The following is a 15,057-nucleotide window of genomic DNA, read 5'->3' as shown; positions in this document are numbered from 1 at the left end:
GTCCGGCCTTGTCTGGTTTTTTAATACCGATGGCCTACGTAAACCATCAGTCAACTTTCTATGAGTTTGAACTACCAACTTGGTGGATGTTTTTCTTTTTTTATTTGCTTGTTTTCTTTGAATTATTTTTACTATCATTAGAGAATGGGCAAAGTTATTTAGTAGAGAATGAGCTCATCTCTGCTACTTCAGCTATTTTTAGAATCTGATTTTTTTTTTTAAAGTGGTTGGAGGAAAGAAATGAAACTGTATTCAACTAGGCTGACCTTGGTTGCCATTATCATGGGGATTGGTGAGTTTTTCTCTTTGTTGATGTCTTCAGTTTTCAACAAAATTGCTTCTTTGGAAGTTTCTGCTTTTTCTCCCAAACTGGTTATATAGGAATGTAGTAGGTACAGGTAATTCCATTATATAAATGCGTATTTATAAATGATTTACTTAGCTCTTCCAGCTTGTTAGTTAAATATGTATTTAAGGCCCATTTAAAAAAAATATATATATATAAAAAATAGAAACTCACAGAATGGATACTGAGTTGCTGAAAATTAGCCAATCATTTGAATTTAAATCTTTTCAGGAGTTTTTTCATTAGGAATTTACACCATATACTCACTCTGAAACCACGGCATGAGAAGTATGATTAGTCACATCTATTAAAATGGTGAAAGAAAATATTTGGTAATTTTGTATTAGCCAATAAGTTACTTTGCATAAGGCAATTGTGAATACTCTTTCTGTTCCTAATCTTAATATGTACACAACTATACATTCAATATTTCTTTCAGGAAAACCAAATCCTACAACACCAAAAAGAGATTCTAATTTGGTTGCTTTCTATTTCTCTTTGTATCATTTATAAAGCAGGCAAAGCAATTTCTGGCCTCTGATTTTTGAAAACCATACAATCATTTCACCACTTAAGCCCAAACTTTCTAAATCAAATTTTTACCCTAAGAACAAATACTTTCACCATTTATAAACCTTTCAAATTAAGGTTTTGAGTAGAACTTTCCAGACAGCCTCTGGAAACCATAGCAACACATGTCCCTAAAGCACATTATATTATATGGTGCTCTACCATAGATGCCCAGTATTTGCCACAGAAGGAAGAGAACTTGTATTACCCCATGAGTAGGCCAATTGGTCAGTGGAGGGGTGACAGGTGAGCAGTCAGCGAGGGTGCTGGAGGAGGGTGGCTGTGGGGGTGTGAAGGTTTAGTAGTAGAAAAAACTCTCACTCTGGGTTGCTGGGTGCTTGCTTTGCAGCCCTGGTTTGTGAAGTGATTTATGGGCCATACATCACCTTCCTGGTTGGCTTTGTTGACACCTTGTCACATTCTTGCTTAGGCTTGAGGAATTCATTGTTCTTGTTTGAACTGATAAGAACAAAAAAAAAAAATGAAGAAAGAAAAAAGAAAGGTTTTCTCACTGAGACCTTGGGAAAAGCTAAGGGGGTGGAATGTTGACGTGGAGCATCAGGCTGCACTTTCCCAAGCAATGCAGCCCTGTGTCTGCTGGCTGCTGCAGCGGCAGGGAATGCCATTAGGAGTGCTGGCGGAAGCTTTATTTGCCCTGTGGAAGTAGTTTCCTGGCTTGGAGCTGTTCCTTTTTGCTAGAATGGTACTGTGGAGAGAGGCCTTAGGAGGGGTCAAGGAGAGAGGTTTTCCTTTGAGAGCTGGGATACATAATGGCTGAGAGGAGATTCCAGTGGGAGGTAAAATGACCCCAGCCACTGGGAGAATGTAAAACACACGGTGACTTGATGTGAGTTGGTCTCTCCAAAGTTCATCCTGCTGTACAGCATGCATTTTGGGCATGGTGCCATGCTGACCTTTCTCCTTTAATGTGTAGTGCCCCATGCTTCACTTAGTATTTTGGCAGCCTGCACACAGAGGCTGGCATTTGAGCCCAGTGCTTTGAAGAGAGCAAAAAAGTTTCCAAATGGGAACTCTTCAAGTCATTGGTTATACATAGGGTATTATCTCCCACGTCAATGGAGCAATGGATGACCTGCCTGTTTTGTTATTTTTTTTTTAGACCTCTTCCCTTTTGTCTTTGCTTCAAAAAAAGTTAATACATTAAACTATTTTTCATCCAAGAGAAGTAAACAGGTCAGATCCTATGTTCCATATCATGGGATTGTAAATGCTCATATTTCCTTTTGTGAAAATATGTTTTGTTTAAGAGCAGCCAACTGTGAACATACTACATTCACTAATATTCTCTGTCATCATGCTACTGTTGATTGGAAGGAGAAGAACCTACTTGCACCCCAGCCAAGGGTGAGGTGTCCTGGGGAGTGTTCGCACTTTTGTGTTATACTGTTAACAAGTTCATGTGTAATGTAATAAATCACTTTACCTGGAAGCGCCATTCACACATCCCCCCTATGAACCCCATTTTGAACCTGAGCCATGGAAAACTGTTTCTAAGCTTCTTAAAATGGTTCTCTGCAACAATGTTTCTTACAGAATGAGGATGTATAAACTTGTTATAATGTACTTGACTTTCCAAGTGGTCCCTGTAAACAAGGGATGCTTGAAGAACTGCCAAGGTAGGTAGCCAGAGATTGGGATTGAAGAGCTGACATTGTTCTAACACTGAATGCAAATGGAAATGACCTAATACATGTGTAATAGTAAAGCTTATAAACGTGTAACAGTATAGCAATTGCAGGATTAAAATAAGAAGCAAATTTTGGAAAGTGCACACTTTTTCTTTTGGGTCATCTACCTTGGTATGAAGTGATATTTCGAATAACATTTAAATATCTAAATATATGTATTGCCATAATATTGACACCAAACTTTTAACACATATCTGTTTTTAAAAATCTGTAAGCCCGGTTTCCTCAGTTTCTTTATAACTCTGATGAGCCTGCCAGTTCTGCCTTTGCTTTTTTTCCCAACTTGGAATCTACTCTGGTTTCCAGAATTAGGTTTATTGACAGTGTTTCACTGCTCTCTGCTGGAGAAGCCCAAAGCCAAGCCAGGCATCTAAGGCTCTAATGACTTGCAAGGAATGCAGGTGAGATGGTTCAGCTGATAAACTCCCGGCCTTGGAAATTAAACTCAACACAAGACTTATTCATACTAGTCGAAGATCACAGTTTGCAAGCTGTGCTGTACGGGCTAGAAATGGGTTTCTCAGAGAGTAGTATAGGTCAGATAGAAAGTATAATACTGCCTAAGCTCCAATTTCTTACTTCAAATGTCCTTTGTAAAGATATCCTATATAATGTTGCACAGAAACTGTGCAGTTTCTCAAGTCAATTTTCATCCTTCCATTTTTGACACATAGATATAAACTTAATTGTGGTATGTACATCTGAGACAGTAATCAACCATTCCCCCTGAAAGAAAAAAAAAAGAATTTTATTTTTATTTTTGAGACAGTGTCTAGCTCTGTCGCCCAGGCAGAAGTGCAGTGGCATGATCATGGCTCACTGCAGCCTTGACTTCCCAGGCTCTGATGATCCTCCCTTCTCAGCCTCCCAAGTAGCTGGGACTACAGGCATGTGCCACCATACCCAGCAAATTTTTTGTATTTTTTTTTTTTTTGGTAGTGATAGGGCTTCACCATGTTGCCCAGGCTGGTCTCGAATTCCGGGGCTCAAGCAATTCACCCACCTTGGCCCCGCAAAGTGCTGGGATTACAGGTGTGAGACACCATGCCTGGCAATAAAGTGCTTTTAACCAAAATATATCAAATTCGAAACAAACTATATATAAAGATTTTTTTCTTCTAAACTTCGTATTTAGTATGTCCATGACAAGAAAAAAGAGAACAAGAGTATTTACCAAGTAAGCAAAAGTGAGTTATGACATTTTTTTCATGAAACTTTTCTAGGTAGGAATAAACATTACTTTACATCTTGATTTGCATGAACACAAAACTCTACCATAATCTAGATGCCATACTTCTCAAATTTAAAACAAAAGAACAAAAACAAAAACAGTAAACACTTTAGGTGACTGTTGTTTAAAATGTCTATATTAAGCATATATGTACACATATATTTATGCATGTGTGGATGTGTGTTTATACATATATTCTATGTATATATCCTTGGGTGGGAACAGGGAGCAAAGATCTAAGCATATCTCCACAGGGCTTTATGTTCTTTTCAGTCTGGTATCTTTTAACTTAAAAACAACTCGATGAATAGAAATCATAAAAGCCATCCTTACAACAGCATTAAAGTACTATTCTACTCTGTAGCATTCCAAGTGAATTATTGCTGTGCTGTCAAAGAAAACAAAAACATTTGGGAAGGACTGTTTATTTTACAGTGGTTGACCAAAAGTATGCAAGTGGTTATAAAAAAATGTAGACAGCTAACGATGGGAGGTGCCACTTGCACATTCTGAAATCCATTCACAAACCTTTGACACTAACTGTTGATCACTGGAGATAATATTAGAAGCAAAGCATTTTCCACAGGGAAAATACTAGCACTATGAAAGCATTTCAGGTCAAAGTAAATAAATAAAACCTCTATCCCTCATCCTGTATCACTGGCATCTCCTCACTCACAGAACCTAATGGCATGATTGTTTCTTCCCAAGAAGAGCAAGAAAACTTTGCAAAAATATTTCTGTCAGAGGTTATGGCAATGAGGGATTTTTGTGCCATGAAACATGTGTTGCCCTTTGTATTTAAAGATTAAAAACTGCTGTTGACAATGTTAATAGATTCTTTCATTAAACAAATATTTCATTTTGAGCTATATGGGAAATTAGAGACATCAAACGCAGTCCCTGTATATTAAAGATAACAAAATGTATACTTAGGGAAGATAAATGACTTAAGGTTACACAGCAGGTAGCATGGAAGGATGAATTAGAAGTACTAGTTCAATGTTTGTATTTGTATGTTTTGCCTCAGAATCAGACAATATACAGTTAAGACCTCATTGATATCTCCCGGTAAATGCTTATTTAATGTTTAAGAATTTTCATTGGTGGAGAGATTCTTATTCCAGGAGTCTAGGTCTTGGAGTTTAGGTTTCTTTTACTTAAAAAAACAAAAAGATTCCTCTGATAAGTGAAGATTCATTTAACTTTCTGGTGGATCATTCGGTAACTTTCGAGAAATGAGAATAATCATAACTGGCTCTATTTATCCTTAGCATGGGGTGAAAGATATGAAAAGTTCCTTGATATGACTGGCATGATTCTATCCCATAAAACCACTCGTAAATATCAGTTGAAATAATGCCTGTAGTGAAAATTTTCAAATGTCCTTTCTGTCAATGCAGAAATGCCAGTGCAGCTTGTTTTCTGGGTGGTATGTAAGTTGTAGACAGGCACCACATTGTAGACATATTATGGTGGTGCGGTGAATTGACAGGCAGTTTACCACCATTTCCATGTATTAGATTATGTATACCTCTGGCTATCCAGAGCCTTTGCCCCCGGAGTGGAGATAGTGAAAGAGAAGGAGAGAGGGACAAGAACTCCTCGCATCCGTGCCCCTACCTCAGCAGCTCCTCCTCCTTGTCTCTGAGGGTCTCCAGAGTTTGAGTTTGGTGTCATGTTGGCCCAAGAGACTGTTGTCCTTTTGACAGCTCGGCTGTTTGTGTCTCCAGAATGAAACAGAATCAAAATTTTTTCAGATGTACCATCTGCCTTCCCTCCAACATCCTTGGGTTAATCACGTGCTTGCTGGCCAGGATATGTAAATAAGACTTGGCTAAAAACCCCTTAAAGGATTATGAAGCAATCTTGCTTAATAGTAGCAGAACAAAACAAAACAAAAAACCACTCCAACAAATCCTCCTGTGTGCTACCAAGTAATGGAAAGATCCAGTTATGACTGGAACTGTCCTGGCCTGAGTATTGTCCTAGACCCAGAGGGAGCGAAAGAGGGAGGGAGGAAGGGAGAAAGGGGGGGGGGAGAGAGAGAGAGAGAGAGAGAGAGAGAGATAAGTATGAGAGGAGGAGAGAAATTGCTGAAGGAGAGCTTCACTCACTGACTCACACATTCCCTCCCAGTGGTTGCTAATGAAGAGCCCGTGCTGGTGAAGGAAGCCTGCTGATCCCGGAACTGGCCTTGCGCGCATGTGGTGGGATGACAGACACATTCCCTTCCTTGAACTGCACTCTTTTCCTTTGCACTCAGAGGTGGCCAGAGAGAGCCCCGGGTAGGTCCCGGAGTATGTTCCATGCTGCATAAGACATGGAGAGAGTCCAATTGCGGGGGTTCCTCCGTAGCCTTTGCAGCTGAACGTCTCCATCTCCTGTCCCTAGGCGGTCAGTCGCTGGCATGGCTCTGTGGAGTTTTACCTCCCAGTTGTCTATCACCAAAGCTGTCCACCCTGTCTGGAGGGGAATGAGCGTGGAAACCCCTGGCGGCTGTACTGACAAAAGCAACCTTAGTCAATGACAGAGTTGGGCAGGCGGCGAGGTCCTGCGGGCTGGCCTTTCTGCTGCTCGTAGGAGGATCATGTGCTGCTATTTCGGAGGTTCCTGCCAGTTGGCCCCTGCCCACCTTTTCTGTTCATACTGAAGCAGCCAGGAACTGAGAGAAAGAGGAAGCCTCGGCTGTGCTCCGGGCTGCGCTGCCAGGGTTGCGTCTGTAGTAGGTCCAGCAGCAAAAACAAAACAGGGCAGAGCCCAGGGAGGCCCCAGCCAGAGCAGCTGAGTGTGGAAACAAAGCAGCCCGCCCTGGGAAGCTGTCGCAGGCTGTGGAAGGCAACTTCTGGAGAGGCTGCATCCTCTTCAAGCCGGGAAACTGAGACCCAGAGGACATGTGACATATCTGAGCAGTGACCAAGCCAGGAGTAGAAATGTCTTCTGAGGGCCTGTCCCCACTGCTGTTTGGTTTTAATTGCTCAGCTTTTAACAATGTAACCCTGGACAAGTGACTTACTGTCCCCAGCCTCCATCTCATCTGTAAAATGGGGATGAGAAAATACCGCTAAGAGTTGTTGTGACAATTACATGAGAAAGTATAAACAAAGCATGTGGCACAGTGCCCGGCCACTTAATGGGCCCTCAGTAAGTGTTGTCTAATTATGTGAACCAGAACTTGAGATGGAAGTGAAGCAGAAAAGATAGGGAGTTGTTCATAAATGCCTGATCTGCTAGGGAAATATTTTTTAAAGCAAGGCTACTTTTCACAAGGAGGGGTAGGCACACTTGAATTAAGATCAGATTGATTATATGTTTTTGTTCAGCTTTGATATTGAAATGTCTAATCAAATGGCAGACTGTGCACCACTTCCAGGAAGAGCTCAACTCCAACTAGGAGGAAGCAGGTAACGTGGGCCGTGGCATCTTCGCCGTTTAGATTTCCCGAATCTTTGCTTATCTTCTTTGTCTGAACCTTCCCAACAGAGTTTAAAATATTCAACTTCAAAGTTACATTCTGATGGAAAACACTTCCTAAGAGGCTGAAGGCTTGCTCTAGGAGGTGAAAGAAGAGGAGAGGCGATGGATCACACCACATTTGTGGAAAACGCTAATGCTATGTGATCTTGCCTCCTTAGACCCAGATAGATGCAAAGGATAAGGAACTCAGTTTATAAGCTAATAACAGATACTCCAGAAGTGCTTTGCATCCTGTTCTGACACTAACTGGTTGTGATTCACTTGTTAAAGACAAGGATAACAACAGCAATACCATTTCTTGAGCCCTTACTGGGTGTCTGGTATTGTGCAAAGTACTCTCTCTATTACCTCAGTTTCCACAACAACTTTTATGAAATATTTCTTCCTTTTGTGATGAGGAAAGTGAGACTTAGACAGAAGTTAAATAACTTGTTCAAGATCACTGAATTAATAAATGCTCCTATGCACTTAATCACTGTGCTATGTCCTGCTTACCCCTTAATGTTAACCTTAATCCTAACTTGAATTTAGGTTAATGTCTATATAGGCACTGCTGTTTTGTTCACCTGCAAATCAAGGGCTGTACTTACAGTTTTGCTAAGGCCACTTCTTTGAAAATTGTCAATATTTCCAGAAAGAGGCACAGTTTACAACAAACTTACTGCTTTCCAAATAAATTCTTCCCTATTAAAATCAATGTACCAGTTGTAATTTTCATACCTTCGTATTGTTTAAGATAGAGAGTTCAGGACAGAATTGAAAACTGGGAAAAATAATCTCGTGGTTTTGTTTGTTTGTTAGAGACATAGTCTCGCTCTGTCGCCCAGGCTGGAGTTCAGTAGCCCAATCTCAGCTCACCACAACCTCCAACCTCCCAGGTTCAAGCAATTCTCTCGCCTCAGCCTCCCAGGTAACTGGGATTACAAGTGCGCACCGCCACGCCCAGCTAATTTTTGTGTTTTTAGTAGAGATGAGGTTTTGCCATGTTGGCCAGGTTGATCTCGAACTCCTGACCTCAAGTGCTCCAGCCACCTCGGCCAAAGTGCTGGGATTACAGGTGTGAGCCACCAGACCCAGCTCTCGTATTTTTGATATACAGATTGAATATCCCTAATTTGATAACCTGAAATCTGAAATGTTCCAACATCCAAAACTTTTTGAGCAGTTACATGATATTTGAATGAATTGCTCATAGGAACATTTTGGATTTCAGATTTCCAGATTAGAGATGTTGAAATCTGTAAGTGCAAGACAAATATTCCAAAATCCGAAGAAAATCAGAAATGCAAAACAGTTCTGGTCTCAAGCATTTCAGACACTCAGCCTGTATTTGCATGCTCATGGCTGTTGGGAAAAGTTAACACATTCACCAAATTGTGCTTGGCCAATTGATAATGACTAATCAATATTAATGCACGAGTATATGTACTTTTGCTGTCAAGGGCAAAATTTGAACTTTACTTGCACTAGTCTTTATCCCTAAGGAAACTTGTACATTTATGCGTGTAATTTGGTATCCTCAAGGTAAAAACTCCAAATAGTCAGCATTATTTACTGAAATTTCTCTATGAAGACTTTTCATATCCTAATGGAATTATGCTTCTAAATTCAATATTTATTAGTATCATTGAAATTTTGTGAATTAGACTCATCTAGATTAATATGTACTAGAATCGTTACCTGTATGAACTTGGACAAGTTTCTTAATCTATCTGGGCCTTAGTTGCCTCAGCTGCAAATTGGGAATGAAAATGGTATCATCATATTATAATGGCTGTTGAGACTGTTCAATGAGTTAATTATGTAAAGTGCTTCAAATTGCAGCTGGCACATAGTAAGTGCTATATGTGTTAATTAATTGTACTAATCACTTGTGACTTTCAGTTGATTCTATTTTAATTGATATATTCTATAATATAATTTGCTTCCTTCGTCTCCATTTCATGTATACAAATTAAATTTGCATAGAAAGTCTTCTAAGAAATTTTCATTCTTCTACTTCACCCTCTCTTTAGCTCTGTAGTAAGTAATTTCTAACTATTTATCCCTTAGAACTTTATCTAGAGAAGCTTTTGATATTAAGCTGTGACATATAATGGATGAAATTACAGTCATTGAATTTATTTTCTCTGAATTACTGATTATTTTAGGTAGAATTTATCTTCCTTTTTTTTTCTGGTGCCCAAATCTTAGAGAAACATGTTTTCAGCCCTGATCATGATAAATAGTGGGTTTTTTAAATGACATCACAAGATACATATTTCTCAGATACAAAGGATTGTTGTTATGTTCTTTTGGCCAGAAGACACTCATCTTCCTGGGAAATGTAGCCACAAAATGCTGGGTTTGAGTTTTATTAATATCCTTGTAGATGAAAAACAAAATGTTTCCCCTCTAAGTTTTTGTTCTTTTCCATTTGGCAAACCCGGTGATTTGCCACATGAGCCAATGTGTGTCTCATTTGCTTATTTTCTTGCGCACTAGCAGCCCTGGTGATAGCATCTGGAATGTGTGCAGTTCCTGGGAACAAATAGCATGTTGGAAAATGGTTGACTTGGTGGCAGCAGGATTGCTCATGCACCTGACAGCACATGCCACGTATCTCAAGCGATTTGCCTTTTGTAAAAGTGATTTTAAGATAGGCTGCCTCTCCCCAAATTTTTGTCCAAATAATAATAATAACAACAATGATAAGAAAAGATTTTTATGACCAGTGACTTTAATTTGAGAGTCAGATTTTCAAAATTATTTGGATATTTGAGCTGATGATATCAACTATGCCATGAAATTTTGTTTTGTTTTGAGGCAAATTACTCGGTTAAATGGGGAGGAGCCCTCAGTTCTGGGAATTGCCCACTGCTTTCCTGGAAAACGCATGAATAATCCACCCTCTTGTTTAGCATATAATCAAGAAATAACTTTAAGTATCCTTAGTCCAGCAGCCCAAGCTGCTGCTCTGCCTATGGAGTAGCCATTCTTTTATTCCTTTACTTTCCTAATAAACTTGCTTTCACTTACAAAAAAATTACTAGGTTACACTGAATCAAGAAAAAGATCAGACTTTGAAAACTTGGTTTACATATATATTATATATGTTGCTTTATTTTCACCATTCTTAAAAACTGTTCATTGACTAAATGATACACAGATTTAAGAGGTTAGGAGACTGAATGGAATTTAGACCGGACTGTTCTTAAACTGCTTTCAAGCTCACATTTCACTTAAGAGTAGGGACTCCCTGTCACCCTTAGTCCCTGTTTCCTCCTTTTCTTTTGATCATCATTCTTGCAGGGAATTACTGAGAAGGATGTGAGCTAAAAGACAACACAGAGGTATTCGAGGAAGGAGGTGTGAATCAAACCAGGCCAGACCATTGAGTTCCAGAGAAATTTCCAGACAAAGCTTCTCAACCCACCAGCCAAGACCCAACCCACAGCGGTCACTTTCACTCTGTCTTATCTTGAACATACTCTTGCTTTTTGAAGGCACAGTCTGTAGAATTCCACATTTTCTGTTTCATTCATTGCTTTCCTCAGTTTCCCTTAATAAGTAAGCAAGACTTGAACTACAGGTTATGAAATTCTTGGGATTAATGACTGAGCTAATTTAGAAAGAAATGCCTGTTCTTCATGGCCCAAAAATGTAGAAAGCCAATCACCTAACTCTACTTGGCAATTTAAATGATGCCTTTTCTATAAAGAGTTCATTACACAAACGCTGACCTCCCCTCCTCATAAAATGGATGATATTTTAGTGAGGCATTTCAAAGACGAAAGAGTCTGATGACTTGGCCTAAGGCTAGTTCAGTGAAGGCAATGAAAACTTACCTTGGCTATTCTTTTTCGAGTTGGCATTCCAATGAGTCACCATATGGAAGAGGATTAAGAAAAATATTTTATACTTAGGCCAGGCACAGTGCTTCACACCTGTAATCCCAGCACTTTAGGAGGCCGAGGTGGGTGGATCACCTGAGGTCAGGAGTTCGAAACCAGCCTGGCAACATGGCAAAATCTCATCTCTACCAAAAATACAAAAATTAGCCTGGTGTGGTGGCGTGTACCTGTAATCCCAGTACTTTGGGAGGCTGAGGCCAGTGGATCACTTGAGGTCAGGAGTTTGAGACCAGCCTGGCCAACATAGTGAAACTCCATCTCTACTAAAAATATACAAAAATTAGCCGGGCATGGTGGTGCGAGTCTGTAGTCTCAGCAACTCGGGAGGCTGAGGCAGGAAAATCACTTGAACCCAGGAGGCAGAGGTTGCAATGAGCCGAGATCGCGCCATTGCACTCCATCTCCAAAAAAAAAAAAAATTGCACTTAGGATTTGTAAAATCCTAAAAATGTTGAAGAACAATAGTTAAATCTTACCTTCTATAATTAAAATAATTAAATATTAAGGATTCTTTGGAGTTGCGTCATTAGGAGCTTTACAGTAAGATACCTTACTAACCAATATTAGCCTGCCACAGGTAAATTTAAAAAAAAAAAAAAAAGCAATGACAACAACATTTGAGTTTGTTAATCTAATTGCCCCTTCCTTGCCATCACTCCAAGGCATTAATGTGTCTTTAGATGACCCCATTAAGTTTTCTATTAGAATTTCCTCTCCATCTCTCTCATACACACACACACACACACACACACACACACACATATATATCCTAGCCATTGGTGTTTCCGAGATTATGAATCCTCTTTCCATGGTGGTTTGGGAACATAGGATATAGTTTATGAGTTGGGGAGACACAAATATGTTCTGAAAAAGAAACCTTCAAACCTACTGGGCGTGGTGGCTCACGCCTGTAATCCCAGCACTTTCGGAGGCCAAGGCAGGTGGATCACTTGAGGTCAGGAGTTTGAGACCAGCCGGGCCAACATGGTGAAACCCTGCCTCTACTAAAAATACAAAAGTTAGCTGGACACAGTGGTGTGCGCCTGTAATCCCAGCTACTCGGGAGGCTGAGGCACGATAATTGCTTGAAACCAGGAGGTGGAGGTGGCAACTAGCCAAGACGTTGCCACCGCACTCCAGCCTGGGAGGCAGAGTGAGAATCAGTCTCAAAAAAAAAAAAAAAAGAAAAGAAAAGAAAAGAAAGAAAAGAAAAGAAACTTTCAAATAAAACTATCTTTGACTAATAGACTCATTCATCCAATAGGAATAGAGTGCCCATGGTGTGCTAACTCTTATGACAATGATGACATAGGGACCCAGGGACCACCCTCCCATTAGAGATGCACCATGCTCAGCCCGTCTAACTTCGAGCCTGCACTTTCCACTAATAATCAGCTGCCTTCTGTGCCCACACTAGGAGGAAGGATATATGCTTGATATTTTGTTTTATTATACTGTTGAATTTCATCATCACTCTACTCTTATCCACAAAAATTATCCAAAGTATTAAATGTTTCTTAAAAGAAATATTAGTTGTGCCCATTTTAATCTCCTAAACTTTATGACCTTTGTCCAGTGTTCAACTAGATATTTAAGATTGCTTTCATTTGGCTTTTGGTAAGACTCATTTTTGGAATTAATACAGGATCACTATTTGTTCTCAAGTCCCAGAAAAGAAAAAGGCTTTTTCCTACAAATCAAACTTCAGCATACCACGAGCTGCCAGTGTTATTTGCCATTTGTTCCTTATCTTTTCCAACAAAGCGACCTTAGCACTGAACCAGGAATGCTTAGATGTAGATGTGCACAGAGGACCCTTTTAGTTAATATATAGTAAATACATACCTAATAGGTAAATATGCCTCTATATATATATACCCACAGATTTTTAATAAGTGAATATTCTAGAAAGTTGCCATTCCAAGAATGCTCACCGAAAACACAGTACACAAGGCCAACAAGGAATAAGATAGAATATTCCAGCTTGGCAGAATGGTGAGTGAATTGGGCTTTGACTTTAAAGAGGTAGGTAGGTGAGGAGCTGTTGACAAACCTTAGTTTGAAAGTGGTTTATGTCATGGGAAAGTACATATCAGGGCTGTTGTGAGGACTATCTTATTTCTTTCTCACAGTAACTCAGTGAGGTAGACACTGTTATCATCCTTATTTCACTGATTAACAAACCAAGGCACAATAAGGTAAAGTCATCTGCTGCAGGACTCAACCGCTGATGAATGAAAGAGCCAGGCAGGGCAGGCTGGCTTCAGAATTGTACTGTTCCGCTTCCTATTTCTCCCTACATCCTAGCCCCACTCACATGGAAATCAGTCTGAAAAGTTCTTCTGTCTTATTCTGTAAAGACAATCCAGGCTGGGCGCGGCGGCTCACGCCTGTAATCCCAGCACTTTGGGAGGCCGAGACGGGCGGATCACGAAGTCAGGAGATCGAGATCATCCTGGTTAACACGGTGAAACTCCGTCTCTACTAAAAATACAAAAAAAAAAAAAAAAAATTAGCCGGGCTTGGTGGCAGGCGCCTGTAGTCCCAGCTACACGGGAGGCTGAGGCAGGAGAATGGCGTGAACCCGGGAGGCGGAGCTTGCAGTGAGCCTAGATCGCTCCACTGCACTCCAGCCTGGGTGACAGAGGGAGACTCCGTATCAAAAAAAAAAAAAAAAAAAAAAAAGACAATCCAGGCCATCTTCCTCCTAATTCTTACCCACTTGTATTTCTTCTATAATTGCTACAAAAATGGTCCTACACAACAACAACATTGTCAACTCACAGAGTACCAAAATAGCAAAGAACCTTACAAATTCCTCTGGGCTAATTTTATCAGCAAAACACTAAGCAAAATGAGAGTTACCCAAGTCCTGAAAATCATTATGCCACAAAGTTAGTGGTTACCAAGTTCAGCCCACTATTTAAGTATAGCCATTTAAATAGGCCACTATTTAAAACATTGTGTTATCCCCATATACTCAACAGGACAGAGACCATGTTTTATGTCTCTTTGCATGTCCAGCCCTTACCACAGCACCTGAGACATATTCCTCAACAATTTATGCTTGTTGGATGAATGATGGACTGAATAAATTAACAGGTCTTAGCTTTTAGTTTTTTAAAAATTAAAAATTGTGCTTAATCTTTCATTAATATATTCTTGTGATTTGATCAATGTAAAGAAGAGCAAGATCATCATCTAATATTATCCTGAATACTATTTAATATATTTCTATAATGTTGCCTAAGGTATATATCTTTTGTTTTGTTGTTTTGGAAGCTGTATTACACAGTTGACTCAAGCAAGCTGTATATGCCATGAAAATCAGCATTGTTCTCCCTCACAACCCCCCCCCACACACATACCCAGCTTTCAGATAGATCTGAACTCCATGAAATGGAAGTCCTTCTTGGGTTAAGCTGAGATTGAGAGGACTATTTTACTGCTTCTTCAGTATATTCTTTTTTTTTTTTTTTTTTTTTTTTTTTGAGATAGAGTCTCACTCTGTCACCCAGGCTGAAGTGCAGTGGCGCAGTCTCGGCTCACTGCAACCTCCGCCTCCTGGTTCCAGCGATTCTCCTGCCTTAGCCTCCTGAGTAGCTGGGGTCCCAGGCACACATCACCATACCCGGCTGTTTTTGTATTTTTTGTAGAGACAGGGTTTCACTGTGTCACCTTGTCGGCCAGGCTAATCTCGGTCTCCTGACCTCAAGTGATCTGCCTGCCTCGGCCTCCCAAAGTGCTGGGATTATAGACGTGAGCAATAGCTCCCAGCCCACTTCTTCAATATATTCTTATATGTGAATTGAGCCTTCCATTTCTTCCCTT

At 40.0% G+C, this 15,057-nt stretch overlaps 1 protein-coding gene across 2 annotated transcripts in view; it reads left to right on the top strand.

Moving 5' to 3' along the window:
* The window catches only part of LOC105473439 (high mobility group AT-hook 2), a 137,803-nt gene that overhangs the window by 51,059 nt on the left and 71,687 nt on the right, over nucleotides 1-15,057 (top strand). The window lies entirely within an intron of this gene.

The sequence above is a fragment of the Macaca nemestrina genome, chromosome 10 (assembly GCF_043159975.1).
Source record: "Macaca nemestrina isolate mMacNem1 chromosome 10, mMacNem.hap1, whole genome shotgun sequence".
NCBI lineage: Eukaryota > Metazoa > Chordata > Mammalia > Primates > Cercopithecidae > Macaca > Macaca nemestrina.
The sequence above is the reverse complement of the archived record's forward strand: the minus strand, read 5'-3'. Positions and strand labels throughout refer to the sequence as shown.